Source organism: Crocuta crocuta, unplaced genomic scaffold (assembly GCF_008692635.1).
Source record: "Crocuta crocuta isolate KB4526 unplaced genomic scaffold, BGI_CrCroc_1.0 scaffold147, whole genome shotgun sequence".
Lineage (NCBI taxonomy): Eukaryota > Metazoa > Chordata > Mammalia > Carnivora > Hyaenidae > Crocuta > Crocuta crocuta.
Window position 1 is genome coordinate 9,414,314 of NW_027532594.1, and position 21,672 is coordinate 9,435,985.

The 21,672-nt window shown below is 42.3% G+C and overlaps 1 protein-coding gene across 3 annotated transcripts in view; it reads left to right on the forward strand.

The window, feature by feature from the left end:
- Positions 1–21,672, forward strand: part of LOC144244703 (uncharacterized) — a 58,557-nt gene that overhangs the window by 13,102 nt on the left and 23,783 nt on the right. For 2 of the 3 annotated variants that reach the window (XM_077780076.1, XM_077780075.1), the window contains exon 2: positions 10,008–10,120. The gene's annotated coding sequence lies outside the window, so the exon portion shown is untranslated. Of the gene's footprint in view, positions 1–8,579; positions 8,642–10,007; positions 10,121–21,672 lie in introns of those variants that run through there. The other variant, XM_077780077.1, reaches the window with a different exon arrangement.

Sequence of the window (21,672 nt, forward strand, 5' to 3'; positions counted from 1 at the left end):
AGAAATACCATTGAAGTGATGTGTCTTTCTCAGTGTATTATGCCTGGTGACACATGATGTCTGTTTTCCTCATTATTGGTCATGTTAACTGGTTTTTGTTAACTTGGTTAAGGTAACGTCCACCAGGTTTCTCACTATATAGTTTTTTATTTTTCCCCTTGTACGTAAGTTATTTATGAGAAGATGGTTTGAGACGCTCCCTGTGGCTGCTTTGTGTTTTTCATAGAATAGGGGCTGAGTTCTATGAATGAACATGCCAAAAGAAAGAAGTAAAAAAAAAAAAAAAAGACATTTTTATGATCCTGCCTCAGAAGTCATATATCTTCACTTCTTCAGCACTTTCTTGGATAAGACGACCACAAAGGTGCCCTCCGATTCAAGGGTAGGTCACGCAGAGCTCATTACTCAATGGGTGAAATGCAAGGTTACATTTAAGAAAAAAAGGATTGAAAGTGTTGGCAGCTATTTTTGAAAGACGCTGTCTGGCACACGAGGCAACACCATGCCTGTAGCCCTTTTCTCCAAGCAGTGCCTCCCCTCCCACTGTGTGTTCAGTCTGTTTTAATTGTAGGCCCCTCACAACCCTGGACTGAGACCCCAGCTCCAGTGGATTTTTTGGGGACCCTGTCATCTTGTGTGACTCTTGCTGCCCCCCAGTGCAGCAATCCAGATGAGAGGTGGTACAGTCCTGTGGACCGTGCTGGCACAGAAGAGAATACAGATGAAAAGGGACCCTTCTCTTGCCTCTGTCCCTGAGCCACTTACAAAGAGTGGCTGATTTTATGATCCTTGCTCTTCAGTTCCCTTTGGATGCCACTTTTAAGCTCTTGTGCTGGGATCTGTGCATATCTAACAGTTGACTTCTTCCAGCTCGCTGCCCCAAGACCTTCTAAGGCCCATACTGTGAGATTCCTAAGGCAAGAGAAACTTTCCGAGCACATTAAAAAAGCCTCATCCCACTCAAGGAGTAGAACATAGGTCAAAACTCATCAAGTTGTGTATTTTGAATATATACAGTTTGTTGTACATCAATTAATATCTCCATTAAGTGGAAAATAGAGTACCATGTACTTTAATGTATATATCTATTATACATGCTTATAATATGACTAGGTTTTAATTCACTGGTTGTAGGATAAAAATGATTTCACATTTCTTTTTAAGGGGCTCCCATCCACTCTATCCTTTGATCTCTTTAGAATCCTTATTGTGATAAATTTAAGAATACTGAGGGTTCTTTGTCCACAAGGTCCATACCTATCATTGTGAGGAAGTCTAATGATCCATTGGAAGTGGACCTTTTGCAGCTCTTCCCCCCAGTGGGTCCTCAAGGTGCTGGGTAAGGAAGGCCCTGGCATCAACCACGAATCATGCCCAGGATGAGCCTTCTCTCAGTTTATTCTGAAGTGTGCACATAATCCATTTCCTTTAACTCTATGCAGATTATTTGCTCCATGTAAGCAACCAAGGACACTAATGGCCTAGAAAAGCATTGCTGTTAATTAATAATATAATACAATATTAAATAACCCTAAAGGAGGGCCACCACCTAAATCTCCTTGTACTGAAAACCTTTCTCTCAGAGTCTCTCTTTTTTTTTTTTTTTTTTTTGAGGGAAGGATCTGACTAACTCTATACTCAATATTTATTGTTCTCTATAATCCTTAAAACCGTAGGCTACAGCATCTGTCACATTTAAGGTGACCTCAAACTAATCTCTTGAGTACAGTGGACAGTTACTATCTAGCCCTATGTTTGTATAAATAATTCCCTTAAGTTTTCCAAAATGAATGGCAACCAACCCAAATGTCATGGTGTCTTCATCTCTTTGTAACTAACACTGCCATCATAAATATTTTAACAACTTTTCCGTAAAGAAGCATCACACACAGCAGGGTTAGGAATTTGGAAGTGGCCTTGGGATTGGCAGAATTCAGAGGTCCTCATGAAGAGTCTCCCAGAGCCCGCCCCCTCCCAGTCGTCCTTCTCCAGGGGAGGTTGCTGCATGGATGCTAAGTTCCAAGTGATGTGTCAGAAGTGGAGTGGAACCTAGTTAAAGGGGAATTCAGTGGTCAGCAACCAAAGCTCTTCAGCTCCTTAATGTTTCTACTATTAAAAACAAAAACGAACAAAGACAGTAGAGAGTTTGTCAGGTTGAAGTAGCCATTGCAGGGAGTCCTGCCCGTGCCTTGGCAGGCCACTTCCAGATGAATTCAGTTGGCAGAGAAGAGGAGGGAGTTCCTCCGAAGTGACTGCAGGGCTGAAAGTGTGTGTATGTGCCACCACTTGTCATCCAAAGTTGCCTAAAAATAGAGGGACCGTATGAATTCTGCTTCAGAACTGCTTTGCTATTGTTCCAGTCACTCTTCTGTGTTCTATGTAAACTAAGTCCACTCCTCTTCTCCATTACACGTTCACCTGTGGCACATGCACATGCTGGAGCCACCTGTTGCATGTCCTCTGTCATTAATGAGAGGCTTTGAAATGGTGATGAAAAAGGGGGTTCTCAGGAGCACCCAGCTCTCGGTTCCATGGATTCGTCTTTGGTTTCTGCCGGTACACTTGGAGGATGATGCCAGGCAGCAGCCCGAAGAAGAGTTGGGAGAGCAATGAGCAGCTTATGAAGATTGCCCCAGGTGCTTGCCCTGGCTTCTTCCTGTCTGCTACAGCTGTGTGCCTTTGACACCTTCAAGATGGCCACGTCATTTGAGAAAGTCGGTCATTGGCCATCTAGAGAGCATGGACTCCTATGTCCTCACAGTTATTGAGTTCCATGAACTTAAACCTCTTTACAGCTGGTATGGGATTTCCATGAGAGAGCTCCCCATAGGCTACCCAAAGAAGCAGTTACACAGACAGTGGCACTGTGGCTTCCAGCAATTTATACCCGGAAGTTATCCAGACCTATGAAAGTACATAGAATCCACCAGACAGAAAAGAAAAATCTAAATGAGGTAAAGATAGAGAAGTCTTTAGTTAGCAGGAATCTTTGCCATGGAAGGGTTAAGGAGGATCTGAGAAGAACCTGAAAACCCAAATGTAAACTCTTGCAGTTATCTGAGGTCTATGGCCCATAACACTGATTACTTAGGTCACATGTAATACTTTGCATTTCACAGTACAGCATTCATGAATTACAGCGTTGGAAAATCTATAAACTAGAACAAGACACTGAATCAGTTAGGATGCCTTGTGTTGGATGTAATTGAAATACTAATTCAAAAATGGCTTAAACAATAAACACATTTATTATCCCTCCCTAAACAGGGAATCTAGAACAGGGCACACCTCGGGGCTGGTTGATTGAGCAGCTCAGCCATTTTGTGAGACCAGGTTTCTTACATCACTTTTTCTGCCATCCACAGAGTCAGCCCCATCCTAAGGCTGACTCACTTTTTTTTTCCGTCCAGTGGGAGACAGAACGACACGGTGGGTATAATTCTTTCTCATCAACCTCCTTGGCCAGATTTGATCACAGGCCCACCCTGAACTGGTAACGGTAGCCATGGGAAAGATATATATCCCTTGGTTTAGAGTCCAGAGCTGTCCACTTTGTGCTGGGAATGGGTCTGATGTAGCGATATTGATCCCTTTGGGGCCCGGGGCTGCCATTCATTTTTGTCCAGAAGCCACAGTCACATCTGAGCAGTCATCTACAGCCAGAGTGGACTGTTCCCTTTATCCCAGAGTAGCAAACAAATACTATCATTTTCCATATTTGTCACATCATGAAAAAAATGAAACAACCTGATGAATTTGTCTATTTCTACATTATATGAAATAGGCCTAAATGTGGATATCTCTTATGTAGTTCCATACTTTTAATATCTTTAATAAAATATCTAGGTTTTCATTGTTTAAGAAAAGTTAATACTGAAAAAGTACTCATCCATGTCAAGCAATAGCTGTATTAATTCATGTGATTCTCACTGTGGACCCATGAGGAGCAATTATTTTTATACCCATTTTATAGATGAAAAAATTGAGAAGTATAGACGTTAAGTAATTTGTCCAAGAAAACACAGGTCAGCATAGGAGCTTATGATTGAACTCAGGTTATTTCCAAATCTTTCCTCTTAAGTTTGATTTGGGATTCTCTGGAAGAGACAATGGTTTAATCCAGTAGGTATTTAACTTTTATCTGTGACATAGACTCTTTACAAAAAAAGTTAATTTTTTATTGTGATCCAATGTATGCACACTGTAAACAAAAAATCTTAAAGCAATACTTGCTCTTACTAGGGAGGCTAGCATTCTATTCCATTTTATTGGAATATTTCTATTCCATTCTATTCTATGTTCTTCTATTCTTGAAAAAGCTAGTTGTAACTCTCAAAATTAATTCTAGTCTTTTTTTAAAGTTTATTTAGTTTGAGAGAGAGAGCATGTACTTGCACTAGCAGGGAAGGGGCAGGGAGAAAGAGAATCTTAAGCAGGCTCCACACTGTGAGCTTGGAGCCCTACATGGGGCTTGATCTCACGAACCATGAGATCATGACCTGAGCCAAAATCAAGAGTCAGACACTTAACCGAGGGGCATCTGGGTGGCTCAGTCTATAGACTGTCTAATTTTGGCTCAGGTCATGATCTTGCAGTTTGTGAATTTGAGCCCCACATTGGGCCCTGTTCTCTTTCTCTATCCCTCTCTCTCAAAAATAAATACACATTAAATTAAAAAAAAAAAAAGATGCTTAACTAAATGAGCCACCCAGGTGCCCCTAATTCTAGGTGTTTTTTTTTAATGTTTATTTTTGAGAAAGAGAAAGACAGAACTCTAGCAGGGAAGGGGCAGAGAGAGATGCAGACACAGAATCTGAAGCGGGCTCCAGGCTCCGAGCTGTCAGCAAAGAGCCCGATGTGGGGCTCAAATGAACCGCAAGATCATCATGTGAGCCAAAGTTGGACGCTTAACCAACTGAGCCACCCAGGCGCCCACCTAATTCTAGTCCTAATGACAGGTCATAATCCATACTGAGATTGATTACAGTGTGGAATTTAGATGTTCACAAGCCAAAGCCCCAGTTCTTCAGAAGAAGCAGGGGGACACAGGCAGAAAGGTAAAGGGATAACTGTAGTTCAATGCAAATTAATCTCAAGGTTCTAAGAGAACCTTGAAGGGTTTTGAGTTGTGATGGAATAGCTGGAGATGCAGATCTGAGAGTCAGACAGCAAATAGTTGGAAGCCAATCAGCCACAAAGATGAGTTTACAGGGGAAGAACAAGCAAAGTGAGAAGACAAGAGGCCCCAAGACAGAACTGAAAGGAGCACCAATATTGATAAGAGGAGCAAAGAAGCACCTGCCAGAGCTGCTGGGCAAGCATGAAGCCACAGGCCAGGGTGGTCTTGGAGGAGCTGAGGAAGCCAAGAGGAGTTGGAGAAGCTGATGTTAACGGAACGTAGCAATCACCTATCAAAGGCACCGAACAGCATCCAGTGGATCTGTATTTATGGTTCAACAGCTGGTGAGAAATGCCATGCGTCTTCTGACCAAAGTGTCCCAATCGAGTGTCTACCCCTTGCTGTTTTAGACCACAGTCCTGGCTTGCAGCCTTGATTGTTTTCCTGATCTCTGATTCTTCTTCCAGGCAGGCTCTGCCAGGAATCCAGTATAGACTCACACATGCATGCCACCAAGCCCTTGCTTGTGATGGAGATGAGTATATACTCAGCATCAGCTATGGGCCAGGTATACATTCGCCCCTTCAGGTCATCTCACAACAATACTGTGAAAAGCAGCAATCTTCTCCCACATTTTACAGATAAGAAAACCGAGGCTCACAGAAACAAAATCACTTGTGCCAAGTTTCACAGGAAGTGAATGGTAGAGTCAAGACAAGAATACCCATCTTTATCGCTCCAAAGCTAGTAGTGCTTCTGCCTTACTTGTCTGAGCCCCAAAGGCCCATCGTGCCTTTAACAGCCATTCTCAGGTGGTCAGACCTGAAGCTCCTCCCCCACACCCTGTGGCTGCTGGCTAGGTTTTTCTTCGACTTCGATGGGCCCTTGGACCAGAGTGGTTAGCCAAGTGACTCCAGCTGTCCGGAATTACCTGCTATACTTTTCCTCTTACGCAGATCAGTTCAATGTTAATGCTGCTACACTGATACCAAGTTTCCTGTACTATGCTCCTGTGCACACTGCCACTTACCTGGCAATGACATTCAGTGTATTCTGGACTAAATCCTCAAGGATCATGACATTTAGGGTCTAAACTGACTGCACTACTTAATGTGAGATGAAATTATGAAGTAGCTACCAGAAAGTGAATGCAATTATAGACTGCATTAATAGAAACTTGTGTCTGGTGAAGGTTTTGGAGTACTGAACTTACGAGGCATTCATAAATAATTCTAAAACCATGCAGACTGTGTACTTAAGGAGTCACAAAGTAAAGTGGGAGGGGAAAGTGGAAGAATAGGAGAAGATGGCCTTTGAAATGAGTCCTAAAATAATGGTAGAACTCATAAGGTGGAGATGGAGGTCAGACATTCCAGGCTGAGATAATGGTCAGAGCAAAGACAGGAAAAGTATATGGCATATTTGTGCCACAGGAAGTGGATACATGGAGGACACAGGGGAGGAAATCAAGACTTCATTAAAAAAAAAAAAAATGAAGCCAGATCATTAGACTTTGAATACCTCCACTGTTTACCAAATAAGCAATTGGTAAGTTGTCATTCTTGCTTATCAATCAGTCGTTTGTGAGTTTGGGAGATTCTCTCAATCCTCAGAGCCTGCTCGTGACTGGATGAGCTATAAGGATCAACATTCCCATGTGTTGAGGCTGAGAGTCAGATCCAGGATTGTGGTGACCTCAGGGACATGCTGAGAGCCTGCCTTGGGTGTCCTCTCACCAGATGTCAGCTGGGACAGACAGAGCATCTAGCTAGCTAGCCCACCCCCTCCTTTTCTACCTGCTGGTCGGCTTCACTCAAGGAGTGCTTTCCCCAAGCCTTTCTTAGTAGTTAGGGCTTCTTTACTACAAATATCAGGAGCTGCTAGAAAAGAGGAATATATTAAAAGAGTTCAGCTGTATGTCACAAAGCAAAGGGCCGGCTACAATCCCGTTTTAGGATTACATCAGAATCAGGCTAGAATGGGAGCCAGGATTAGGACTTTCTCCCTCATCTCCTTGTTTTCTTCAAGTCTGCCTCATTCATCTCTCTCTGAAGACTGACCTCCTCTGCGTCTCCCATCCCCATGCAGAAAACATGGCCAGCAGCAGCTCCTGAATCTGCCTGGAAAGAGACTGATTGATTCTCTGTCTTTCCCCCAGCATCTGAGAAAGGACTTTTGACCAGCCAGTTTTGGTAGAGCGCTCGCCCCAGGTTTAATCAGCCATGGCCAGTAAGGAGGAAAGCTTGTATGGGCCCGGCTGTGCAGAGCCACCTGAGTAAGGTTTGGGGGAAGAAAGGCGAGGCCGGTGAAGACAACATAAGAACCGCCTGTCACCCCAGAGCCATGCTGTCCAGTACGTGGACACCGGCCATGTGTGGTTAATTGTAAATTTCACAGACTTCAATAAAATTAAAAATTTAGGTTCAGAGTCACATTAGCCTCATTTCAAGTGCTCGATAGTCTCACGTGGCTAGTGGCTACTGTGTTTGGCAGCACACATGGAACATTTCCATCACCGCAGACATTTCTGTTGCATACCTCTAATCCAGAATTCAGCCATTTCTGGTTCTACCAGCAAAGTCTTAAGCATTCCAGCTACTGCAAGCAGCAAATTTCTTCAGGACTTGAACAATTCAAAAGCAGTTAATTCTCTCCTCTAATAACCTAGGAAGCAATTCTTTGGAGACCCCAGACCTAATTGTTTATTACAGTCCATTTGAACACCCAGCAATACCTCCTAAGCCTCATCATACGGGAATTCTTAGTCTGTCTTACCCCAAAATGGCAGTGACAGTTGACTTAATCATGCATCTCATCTTTGTTATAAAAAGTCACCAGAGAAATGGTATGCCACCCTGTCTTTCCCAGCTCCCACAATATTCTCTGCCTCTTTGGTTTCCTGCTCAGTCTCGTCTATTGTGACCTATCAAACCTTTGTGTGGTAGATAGCAATGACCAACTGCTCCCCAGCACTACGCTGTCTTTCATAAGGTAGAGATGGCACTGGGAGGTGGCTCTACAGCCAGGAACTGTATCCCCTAGCCCTTCCTGCATCCAGATGTGACCATCTGTATCCAAAGGCCATGTGACTCATTCTCACCAATGGAATAAGAGATTTATGTCACCTCCCAGATGGTTTAAAAAAAAAACCAAACAATCTGCACCTTCCCTGTTCTCTTACTCTCAAGTGAATGGGAAGGATTCTGTAGCTTTTAGGGATTGGTGGAGCCACAAGATACAGGGAGCCTGGCTGTCTGAACTACTGTGTGAAGAAAAATTAGTGCAAATGAAGATAATCTCTCATATGAGATATGAGAAAACTAGCCACTGAAATTTTGGAGTGTATTTGTTACAGCCACTAGTCTAGCATTGCTCTAATAGATACCTAATGGATTTCCTTACACCCTCAACCTTCTTGCCTTAAATTCGATCTCCTGCTACTCCCTTACGGGTCCAATTCTGTAGCTTCTGGAAGAGGCAGCTCATCTACCCACAATCCAGAGACTGTGGGGCTGAGAAATGGTATTGGCATTTTTTTTAACTCCTCATTGTATCTTTCAGACCACTTCATCTTTGAAATTAATACCATCTAACTTTGCCTAGCCAGTGCTTAACACATAGGTTTGGCATTGACCTTGTTATATAGTCTGCCTGTGCTCAGGGAGAGACTTTGAGGATGAAAGTGAATATCAGTACTGGGTCAGTGTCTATGGCAACCATAAGAAATGTATGAAGTTGGGTGCACATCAAATTCTCTGATTACCAAGAAGAAAAACACTAATTCTTTCCCAGGCTGACCCCTCTTGTTAGTCTCACGACTTTTCTCTCCATTTTCTCCATACATTTTCTCTCCAATTGCCTCAGCTCAGCTATCCCATTGCCATAGAGGGTAGTCAAGGGAGATGCAGCTTAAGACATCAGTGTGGAAAAGCCCACCCCAGAAAGACCAAAGAGATGGCAGTGAGGTCCTATAGCAAAATCTCTAATGTTTACACGTATCCAAGATGTAATGTTTCTGCTTAAGCCGCTCAATTATATGATAATTTACTGATGATTCACTTTAGAGCTATGAAAAAAAATACTTTCATATTTTTGTATTTGTGCTTCTGAAAAGTTCTAAAATCCAATAGTCTTTTTGCATATCTCGAGTATTATTCTGTAATTGCTGATTTTAGGTCAGCACATTTTTGCAGGCTGTCTTAAAAAAAAAAAACCTTACTTTTCTATAAAACCATCTAAGTTTCTTTGCCATTTATTAGATTTATAGCTGATTCTTTCAGAGCTGACTTTCACCTTGACCCACAGACAATAGCAGAATATGAACTTTTTGGAAGGCAGTAGCACTGTCTTTCTTGGACAAAGTTGAGCTGTTCCACCAAAAACAACTCTTAAAAATGTACAAATCTAATGCATATGGTTAAAGTAACCCCCCTACAACCTTTTCTCCCCTTTTTTCTGATTTCTCTAGGTTTTAGTGCACTTGCTTCTAGCAGCTATTAAATCTTTTGCCACTCATTTCCTCCATCTGATCACAAAGGTGTGCATCACAAGATGGTGTTCTTGTGCTGTAGTGAACCCCATCTTTAGACAGACGCTCTGGGGCCCACAGTGAAGCACCGGATGGGATGGACGCCAATAAAGATAAGCATTCCTGAGGGGCAGAAACCGTATGGGAAATGGCAGTCATTGTATGTAGCAGATCCTTTGGAGGACAATTATTCCTTCAAGGTCCTGTACAAGCATTTCAAACAGTGGCTACTAGGCAGGCTCATCATAGCTGAGGCTCAATTACAACCCAGATTATTGTATTTCTAAGTAACAGAGAGAAGCAGGAATTTGGTATCTCTCTTCATGTGAATTTTATTTTATTATTTTATTTTATTTTCAGAATGGAACAGCAACACATATAAGTCACTGCCAGTACAGCAGAAAGCATGGTTTCTTCTAAACTGAGGATCATATTTAGAGTACCCCAAATCAAGACACAGTGGCCCACAAGAGGTAAGAATACCAGAAAATGAAAGTGTCTTCATTAAATAGCCCCTAATTTCATTTCATGCATGAGTGATATTTTTTAAAGGGTTCAAAGGAAGCCAGATCCCTGTGTAGAAATATGTAGTCCTGTTGCTCGCATAGTTGTCATGATCTTGTGCTCTATAGACCTCGATGCTGTACCCCTGTCGGGGATCTTTCAAGTGTGGCTCCTGGCACAGCTGCATCAGAATCACGTGTGTTGATGACAGAAAATAAAGATCCCTAGGCCCCAACAGTCTGGAGGTGTGGGACTGGGGATCTGAATTTTTAAGCAGTTGACCTGCTTCTTCTGCTCACTAATGTCTGAGAACAGCCATCTTCTGCTCTTTCTGGAGAGGCACCAATAGTTTTGTTTTTTTTTAATGTTTTATTTCTGAGAGAGAGAGGCAGCGTGAGCAGGGGAGGGACAGAGAGAGAGAGGGAGACACAGAATCTGAAACAGGCTCCAGGCTCTGAGCTGGCTGTCAGCACAGAGCCTGACACGGGGCTCAAACCCACAAACCGTGAGATCATGACCTGAGCCAAAGTCAGAGGCTTAACCGACTGAGCCACCCAGGTGCCCCGAGGCACCAGTAGTTTTAAGAGCACTATGCCACAGCTCTCCACTGGAGAGACTTCTCATCTCTTCCCAGCCAAGGTCCCCCTCAGCCTGCTGCTTTGAACTGCGGGCTCCCCGCCTGCTCTCTGCCTGTGGCTCTGCTGGCTGCTCACGCAGTGGGGACTAGCTGGGGACTCCTGGGGGCTCCAGACCCTCCACTCCAGGGCCAGGCTTTGGTCCTGCATTTGCATTTTACAAGCACACCCTCTTTTTCTCACAGAGGGCAACCATTTCAAATCTCACCTTAAAACAAAACAAAACAAAATCACCCCACTGAACTATACCAAAGCAGGTTGTAAGCAGCTTTTTCACTCCCTGATTCAGACAACAAAAAGGGCAGTGGCGGGTGGGTGTTGTGCCAATGGGTTTTCTTGCCTTTTCCTGCTTAAAGAAAAATGCCGGTGAGCTAACATGCCAATTTTACTTTTTTTTTTTTAATTTTAAAAAATGAAAGCTCTGTCTTATTAACAAAATTAAACTACTTTTGTTCTTGGAGTTTTAGTCTTCTAGCATTTACAGAAATCTATTGAGGGCTTCTTACTCAGTTATAAGGTTTATCAATTGGTTGTCATTGTGGCTCAATTTACATTGTAATAAATTTATAATTGAGAAACCTGATTGGATTTTAGCTCCAAAAAATAGTTAAAGGGACTTGGATTTTGGGTCTCCACCCGTATCTCATGTAGTTCACTAAAAATAGACCCCAACCCAGGAGTTACGATTTCTGGACCAGCCTCCACTGATTATCTAGGTCTTGATATTTATGGAACTAGTCATTTCCCAAATATTTCAGCTCCACTCTTCCAGTCTTTAGAAGAAAAAAGACAATAACAATAACAACGATAGGATCTCATCCCCTACAGAGAATTAGAGGGAAAATGAGAGAGGGAAGAAAGTAAATGGGGATGTTCGAATTGGGGGAAGTGTAATAAAAAACAAAATGTAAATAGGAATAGCAGTTGGTGAGAAGGGGAAAGGTGCGTAGAGGACAATTGTATCACTAGGGAACATGTAAATCTAACAGCACGCAGCCTTTTAAGAAATGTTTTAAGTCGGTTTCGATAGCAGATAAGACAAGAATATTGACACATTACAGAAAGGGACATGCCAAGACTCGGAACACATTTTAATGAAAATGGAAATGGATTACCTTCTATTATCACATCAGAGGCCACAAAACTACAGGAAGCAGATTGTTCACTAGAAGGATATTCTTCACAGCATCTTTAAAGATGACATACACATACTTCATTCTATATTAAATTTCAAACACAAAAATAAATTAGAATGAAATTCGTTTCTATACTCACAACCTGACACCCTTAGAAATCTGAGTCTTATGCCAGCCTAGAGCAAAAAGCAAAATTGGAAAATTGGAGCGTAGGAAAAGACCATGAGGAAAGAAGACTCAATTGAGTCCACAGAAGGACAGAGAGACTTCTGGCGTATTTATGGCAACACAGTTTAATCCATAGTCTTTGTTAATCACCATCTCTAAGTGGAGACGCCAGTCTAGTTGACTTGGTGATGGAAATTCTTTTCTCTGACAGCAGCTCTTTTTTCCCCCCAGAAGTTTCATCTTTCTTTTCTAGTGATAGAGTGAAACGGAAGCCTGCGAGCAGAACACATCTATCCACACAACTCTGACATAGTAGCCCGCGTTTCCCAGTTTATACCACCTTCCTTTACGAGAGTTATTTTTCATTGCATTCCAGAGACAAAAGACCCTTGGTGGTAATCAGTAAAGATCCTAACATGGTGGCAGGCAGTCTAACACGAACTTGTAGTTCCATCTCCTATAACCCACAGGCCAGTTCAAACAGAACACTTGGCAGCATTGGGGAGAGACCCCGGGGGCATANTGAGGAAAGCAGTGTTTGCTAAGGAGGAAGTGGCTGTTGCAACCATTTGGATGTAACCTGGGGCTATTAGGAATATATCCTTCTGTCAAGCCCTTGGAAGGAAGGAACGTGAATCAAGGTGGCAGTTCTGATGGGGTGTGCCTTGGGACAGGTGTCTGAATTGCCGAGTCGTCTCAGTGGTGTAACGTTGACTTGGACCGTGTTGGTATTAAGTGGGAGAGTGGGGCTTTGTCCTGGCAGGCTTTTCTGCTGTGGCTCGTTGCAGTGGTTTGAATAGCACGGGTTTTTATTTTGTTTTAAGGGAATTTCGCAGCTTGTGGAATTTCTCCAGTATTGAGCACTTTGATAAGAGCTCATCTACAAAGGGAGAGTTCCATTGTGAGTGGTTTTGTTTTGTAAGAAAGCAGAGCAGCATCCATATATTATTTTGCTCTCTTTTAGGGATACTCCCTCTCTAGAGATTCATTTTTAGGTGTCACGCTTTCTCTCTCTCTCTCTCCCTGTCTCTTTTGGGTGTGAGGGAAGCTTTGCAATATGTTTCTGTGAGACTTCTCAAAAGTGATAAATGAGATTTTCAATCTTCTCATTCAAATGGTAGCTGCCTAGAAAGCCAAGAAGTGGAGTGAGGGGGTGGAGCTGAAGGTGACAGATTGATGAAGATGAGGAGAAATGCATTTGGAAAGGGAGGGAGGAGCAAACCCAGCAAGAGTTGTAAAAACTAGAAAAGCAGTTCTAAATTGGATTTAGAAATGGCAGAATGACAAAGTGAAGTTTTCTATAGGGAGCAAGTTGCTAGGCTGCCACATTTGAGACAGCCTGGAAATTTTGAAAAGTGAGAATTCAGAAAAGCCAGAGAAGGGTGATGATTTCATAAGAGGCAGGAATTGATCAGAGTATCAGAGGAGGCAAGGCTGGGCCGGCTCCTCTGGAGACGGTTACTGGATTCCCTCTTGCGATTTGATTAAAATAGCTTGTTTGTTTATAGAGAATTAATTACACATCAATTATGTGAGGAAGACTTAGTCATAGAGAGCTGACCGCAGGAGCCCTGGCATGAATCTGTGATTTCCAAAGCCCCCTCATTCTTGTTTCCTCAGGATGCCTTCCTTCTAGGTTCTGTGGCTTGTATTGTCTCAATCTCCACGAGTCCTGAAGTTCGCCTAGAAATGAATGATCCACATGATTCACCCCCTTCAAATCTCACTGCCTTACAAATACATCCTGTTCTGCACCCTAACCCAGGTGGGGTTAAAGGAAAATCCATTGCAAATCTCCACTGACATAAAGCAGAACATGGGTGCCCAGGTTCATTGGCTCTCCAGGTTTCCATGGGGCCTCTCCCTTTGTCTCCAGCAGGAAACTGGCCATGAACCTACTCCCCCACTCTGGGCCCTGTTGTCCTCTGGATAGTCAGACTGCCTTTGAACCTTATAGTACTCAGAACAAACGAGCTAGACACACTGAGCTCCAAGATTTCTAGTGAAAGTCAAATGGGGTACTGTATACAATATGCTTTGTAAAGCAGTACAAGAACAGCCCATATATAGGTGCGATTATAGTATTATTTTTCAAAGTCTCACCCCAAAGCTCCTTTTCTTGCTTTTGTGCATCTATATCTCACGTGTGTATATTTAATTGCATGAGCACATGAGTGCCTCTAGCCAAGCATATTTGCAGTTTCTGAAGCCTCATTTTTTAAAAAGTTCTTTCTATGCCACCATAACATTTTTATAGGGGTCCAGTTCCGATTAGTACCATTGTGCATTTACAAATGATGGTCACCTCTTCACTAGAAATGAAAGTTAAGAGCAGTGCATATTGAACAGAACAGGAAGTGGAGAAAGTGCTTTTATAATGAGCATCTTTTCCATCAGCCTCAGCATTCTCAAAACAAATTGAATTCAGTAATCCCCAGGAGGCCTAAAGATGAACTATCTTATTTTTAAAGACAAAGATGAACTCAGTGTCAGGGTTGTGCAAGAATATTATTGCTATTTCTTTTATTATCATATATAGTACCTTTCCGTTGAAAAGCCAAAAGGCATTTTACAAAATCTGACAGTGATCCTCACAATGTCCCTCTGGGCTGAGTAGGCTTCATTACGAACAATAAATAATAACTGCCCTTTATTTTGAAATGTCTCCTACAGAATTTATGAACAATGGAGTGGATACATGTGATTCATGGATTCTAAAGGCAGTTTATTTCATGGGAGTTAGAGAAGACAGTAGTTTTCTATGGGTCTCTGGTGGAGTTGTTTTGACTCAAAATCTGGGTGCATCGGAACAACACCAGTGCACTTGAAAAGTAGCTTTAATAGTTTACTTCTAGACTGAAAGAAGTGTAGACTATGATTATATTGTATAAAGTAAATATGGGATGATTATCCAATTTACTTAATCATCGAAAATCCGCCAACCAAGTAACAGAGCTACCTGTGGGCATGTCTTTCAACTAACTTCTATTGAGTTAGTTTTTTTTTGTTTGTGTGTTTGTTTTTGTTTTTACTAAAGATGCCAGTCACACTGCCTGGCTAACTTTCAGAGATTCCTGAGAGAATCACCTCATCCTCAGGTCTTAGTGAGGAAAGAGCCCTGGGCAGTCATATTTGATACAACGTGTCCTTACCTATCTGGACGTAAATGGTTATATACGAGGATGGGCACTTGACCCAAAGGCAGTCAATGTATGAGTTAGTGACCTGGGCACAGGAAGATAATCTGAGCCAATTAGATGGTCTCTCTTGGGCATTTCATGTAGGATGTGCCAAGAGAATAAGATGGTCAACAATAGGGAGAGAAAGTGAAAGGGGTTGAGATAGAGCTAGGTCATGAGTGACGTAAAACTGTGCATGCGCTATAGTTATGAGTGCGCAGACGCTTGAAGATGGAGGAAAGAATCAGAGATTAGAAAGTGAAGACGCCAGTTGACAGGAAGAGAAAACAGAGAAGGCACGTGGAGAAGAGCTGGTGGTCTGCATACTGTGGAGCTCTGCGGCGAAGATGTACCACTTCTGCAGACTCCAGAGAAATCTTGTGTCAAGACCCACCCTTCAGTTTATTCTCCAAGGCTGAGCTTGAACCCTCCTCTGGCTCCTCTTTCTATCTGTGGCATTCCTTTCCTTTATCTTATTTGTATGTTCCTACTACCTGGATCAGACAGTTCCTTAGGACAGTGGCCTTTCCAGTCAGACATAGAGAATTAGATATGGTCATTGGTGTGTCCACTTCACCAGTATATGAATACAAACCATAGTCATTCACTTAAAAAAATAAAATAAAAACCTTCTTTCCAGGTTATCATTCAGCAATCTTTGAGATCAAAGTCTGCTCTGTAGATAACTCCTAAGCAGGCTAATTGGGTCTCTTGACTGCCAAGAAAGCTTAAGTGCTAGAGTAATAAAGGTATAGGATGGGGGTGTGTATGCAATCTTAATGCATTCTCTTTTGTAACTAATTGTTTTGTCCTACCCTATTACATTAGCATCAGAACCCATACTCAAAGCATCTGACAATTTTGGTCACACTTTGCTCTTCTCCCCCAGACACCACTTCCAGAATTAGCTATTTTCTATGGCCATCTAATAGTCAAGAGCCATGCAACTAACTATCATCATTCTCTGGCTTTGATTAATGCCATTTTTTAAATTGCTGTATATAGTCATCACTATTAAGAAATAAAACTAGAAGGACTCATATAAAATGTTCACCATTTCATTAATGTTTATTCTCCTTGGGTTTATTTATTAAACAATTACTATTAGCAAGTGGTAATTGTGGGGAATAAAATGCAAATGTCTATGATATCAAATAAGCATATTTTGCTAATAGAATTTAATTTCAATGCTTTTTGTTGATTGGTTCTTTTCTCATAGAAAAAAAGACAATAAAGATACCTATTATATTATACATAGATTAATTAATGCATTTACTCAAGAAATTCTGGTGGTGTCATGAGTTAACGATATAGAAAGATAGTGATTTTTCAACATATGTTCAGTGTGAAAGATAACTGCCCAAGCACAGAACAGGCTAAGATTGAATGGCTTGAGGTCTGAAAATCATTACTTCTTGTCTCTTTAGAGAGAATAGCACTCCTGAGTCAAGGGTAGCTGAAATCCTTTACATTTCCTTAAGGAAAGGAATAGTTTGGGAGTCAGTGATCTCTCATGTTTTTCTCAACAATAACCTTTTAAAAATTATTTTTCCTCCATGGATCCCTTGTTTTAAAAGTGTCTAGTTTTGATGTTTTTAAAGTTAATTTATTTATTTTGAGAGAGAGCACAAGCAGGGGAGGGGCAGAGAGAGAGCATCTCAAGCAGGCTTGTGCAATCAGTGCAGAACCCAGTACAGGGCTTGAACCCATGAACCGTGAGATCATGGCCTGAGCCGAAATCAAGAGTCAGATGCTTAACCAACTGAGCCAGCAGGCGCCCCCAAAGAGAGCCTTTTTTTCTTTCTTATTTTAGAAAGAGAGAGGCTGCTTAAGAGTAGGGGGAGAGGGGAGGAAGGTAAGAGATTGAATCTTAAGCAGGCTCCTCGCTCAGCGCAGAGCCGGATGCAGAGCTTGATACCAAGACCCTGGGATCATGACCTGAGCCAAAATCAAGAGTTGGACACTCAATTGCCTGAGCCATAGAGGCTCCCCCTATTTTTCAAATGTTTCAGTTATTAATTTATTAAAACTTTTATTATATACATCTACATATTGAGGCAATATGAGCCCCCAATTACAGAATAGTCCTTAGCATACTAGACTTTATACAATTTCAGTTAGTTTCAAAAAAAGTTAACGTTTTAGCCATTTTGTACAAACTTTTCTCGTAGGGTGGTTGAGATATTGAAGATAGCTCAGGAATTCTGTCAAAAAGCCCCCTCCCCCATAGTTGCTTCCTTATTTCTTAGTTGTGTCTTATGCTTTTGCTTAAATCATCCCTTCAAGGAGAATGGGATTGCTGTGATTGCTTTAGAGCAATTGAGATTCACTCCCTGGGGCTGTGAGGGGGCTCAACCTCCCCAGGAGCAGGTGGCCCCTTGGGATTTGCTAGATAGGAACTACGGGATCAGGATCGGGAGAGGCTATGATGCAACCAACAAGGACCCTATTGTGTGTTTATTCCATTTCTTGCTTTGATTCAATGTAGTCCCTGACTCATCTTCTGATGTGTAAAACTGCCAGGGCCAGGAAGACAGGATTACAGGTAACATCCCTTAAGATTCCCCAGCTTTCTTTGACCCTATTCCACGCTTATTAAGCAGTTTTCTCTTGATTAATTAGTCTGCCTAACTACCTTGCTATCTGGTCAGAAGTGCCCTGGAAAGCAGACTGACATAATTAGTACATTAGAGAGATGTGTCATATGTTATAAATTAATAACTTCACGTTTTGACCTCACATCACAGTCCTGCATGTGTAATTAGAGTAAATAACTTACCATTCATTCGGTGCTTTCTTTGTACTGGGTACTCCAGGAGGTGCAAGAGTGAATAGGATGACCGTCCAAAGGCCTCTCTCTCCCCCACAAGTAGCTGCTAGAGTCACCATTTAGGGAACTTGTGTCAGCCCTTGGGTAAGTGTTTTCCATGTCGCACAGTCTCGTTCACCATTCCTCTCTGATCTCATTTCCTAGACTTCTTCCCCTCACTCATTCTGCTCTTGCCACTCTGGTCCATCAACTCTCGAAGTAACACTTTGGGAAATAATTCCTAACCTGGAATACCTTTCTCCCAGGTATCCTTGTGGCTAACTCTCTTGTCTCCTTCAAAAATGGACTTACATGGATATTCACAGAGAGGCTTTCCCCAGTCATTCTACTGAAGCTTCCAACTGCCCAACCCTTCCCATCACCCTTCTCTGCCTAGCCTCTTGCCATAGCATTTGTGACCATATCACATGCTGTGTATTTCATACATTGCTTTTATTTATCACTAGTCTTCCCTTACCAGAATATAAGTTTTTTGAGGGCAGGGATTTTTGTCTGTACCCTAATGTCTACAATAGTACCTGACACATAATAGGATTTTAATAAATACAATTATTGAATAAATGAATCATCTCCTATAAGTAGTATTGTAGTTTATATAAACTGTTCTTGATTATGAAGCTAGGAAATGGAAGAACTAAGATTTGAACCCATGTCTTTCCAGTGATAAAGTACATCTGAAATTCTCTGTATACTTTTGAGTTTATTCATTTATTTATATATTAAATGTTTTACTTATTTCTGAGAGAGAGAGAGAGAGAGCAGGGGAGGGTCAGAGAGAGAGGGAGATACAGAATCTGAAACAGGCTCAAGACTCTGAGCTAGCTGTCAGCACAGAGCCCAACTCAGGGCTCGAACCCACGATCTGTGAGATCTGAGCCGAAGTCAGACGCTTAACGGACTGAGCCACCCAGGGGCCCCTACTTTTGAGTTTATAAATCTGCAAAGACGAGTCCCAGACCCTGCATCATGGTAACCCTTGGAGACACTATTTCCATGGAGACCTCTTAGAGACAGAAATCACACCAGCAATTTGAAGAGGGAAAATTTAATATGAAGAATTGTTACCTTGCAAAAAGTAATTACCAACTTAAAGGGGTGAAAAAGGAGTCCAAGAGGTAAAGAAATAATAACTGCAGGAATTAGAGCCTATCCCTAGGCTGAGAGAGAGAGTGAACAAAGATGGAACTTAGACACTCAGATGCTCTTCCCTCACCCCCAAGCTGAAATTCAGAACCTCAGAGACAAGGGTGCATGTGGCCCATTGGCACTAGAGAACTTTGCTGGTGGACATGGTTTGATGTTGACCATTATTGACCACACATGCCAAATCTGCTCATTGCCTAGTGGAAACCTCACACCAGGAAAAAAAAGGAAAATCCCTGCCTCCTGTTCTGTCTTTGCAGAGTCTCTCTAGTACTTTCTGTTGGTAAAGCCCATATGATCTAGCCAGCAAAGGAGATGTGTTTACAGAGACGTGCTTCAGCATCGCAAAGCAGGGCAAAGAAGGGTGGATTTGGAGCCATAAGGCCATCAGTTAGTAACTGGCTCACCAGCTCAGGAATTACCCATGAAGCCTATGTAGGCAGGAAGTGGTATTGACTGTTAGCACATCTGCCCCTTCTGTCTCTCATGTCCACAGATGGCAAGTTCATTGTCTTACAACCTGCCTTACCTGTTCTTGTATACGTTCCTTCCACATACGATTGGAGAACGGTCGCTCTAGTCTTTTTGTCGGTGTGCTCAGGACTTTCATGTAACCAGGCAGGTTGGCCAGTCATATTTTGGTGAATATAGTCTACCTCTGTTTTTTTCCACAATCAATGTCTTCCCAGTCTTAGCATGTACTTGAAGAAAGGATCCTAGATCTATGCTGTCTGCTGTTCACACACACTGTACCTTCAGTTTGATTTTCTAGGCCCTGGGATTCATGGGCAGTCCCACTATATCCATGCATCTCCTGTGGGGAAATAGAGACACTTTCCCTCTGTGCATGGATGTACAGGAATTTGTGCCATTTTCCTGAATAGGACTATAAAAAGGCCCTGAAACTCCTCATTATTATTGTAATAAATATCAATTTACTAAAGTTTCTCTTTCCTCACTTCTTCAGATCGTTTGCCTGAAAATACAGTGGCCATGCTTCTTCCATATCTGTGGTTTCATCCTGCTCAGAGTAAGGGATTCGGGCTCTCATTCTGATCTCTGCTCCTTCAGGCGGGCCAGTCACAGTTTTGCTGCATGGGCATCATTGTAACCTTTCCGAAAGCACCAGCGCTCATTTCAGAGGAGAGGTGATGTGTATGAAAGACAATAGCGTCTCTCATAATCTGAACTGAACTACAGTTTGGGTCAGACAGTTTTCTAATTGGTTTGAATTTTCAGTCCATTAAAGGAAAGCTCTGATTACCTTTTACAGAAGGCCACTAGGCAAAAATCTGCTTTATCTGCACAATGATTGTGGTTCCGTTTCATTTGACTGTGTCATTGAAAGACACTTATTCTGTGCTCGGAAGCAGATGCCTCCTATGGGGGACCCCATAATGGCACTGCATCTGAATGCTGCACACCACAGAGCCCTGAAGGCAGACACTTAGGTGTACTGTCTGATGTTCACTTATCCATTTTGATGCCTTCGACATCAGCCTGAGATCTTGCAAACACCAGGGTGGTCTCTGCATTAAGAAGGCGGCACTTGCAGACCCCAGATCTCAAAGTGAGGAGGATCCTCCAGAAATCCCTGGCCTATGTAGGGAAAGGCAGATCTTTCAGCTTTAATAGCTAGCTGAGGAATAAGACAGGACATAATGGTCTGGGAACATTGCAGTGCCCATTAGAAGGAAAGCATGCTTGCTAGTGTCTGTGATTTGTTATCTGAAATGTTCTTAAAATGACAAAAAAATCAAGGGCAGAGGAGGAAAATAACTAGAAGTTTTTTTAATGTTTATTTGTGAGAAAGATAGAGTGCACGCATGCATGCACACACACGTGCGCATGAGCAGGGGAGGGGCAGAGAGAGGGAGACAGAGGATCCAAAGCAGGCTCTGCACTGACAGCAGAGAGCTGGACATGGGGCTCAGACTCAGGAACCATAAGATCATGACCAGAGCCAAAGTCAGATGCTCAACCAACTGTGCCACCCAGACACCCCAATAACTAGAATTTTTAAAACCATATACCTATGAGCCTGGGGTTTTAGAATGGCAATCTAAAATGTATCCTATATGCATCAGTATCGCTAAAATAATTATCCTGAGAAATCACTTCCAGCCTTGGGAAAACATCCAAAAGTAAAGCAGACTTTCTGTGCCTTTCAATCCTTTGTGAGAGGGATTTGTCTACTAGAAGACCAATCCAAGAAGACATTTGGTTTTAAGTTACAAATTTGTCAGTTCTAAGATTTCAAAAAGGACCAACTGTTTCCTGGTCGAACTAGAGAGCCCACATGCCTTGTGGGCCAAGAAGTGTATAGAAGGCATGCCTTTAACTTGATTCAAATGTCAGCTTCTTACTAAACTCCCATCTCCTCCAGGGCGGGCACCTCGTGACCTGCTTATGTTGATTTCCCCTAATGCC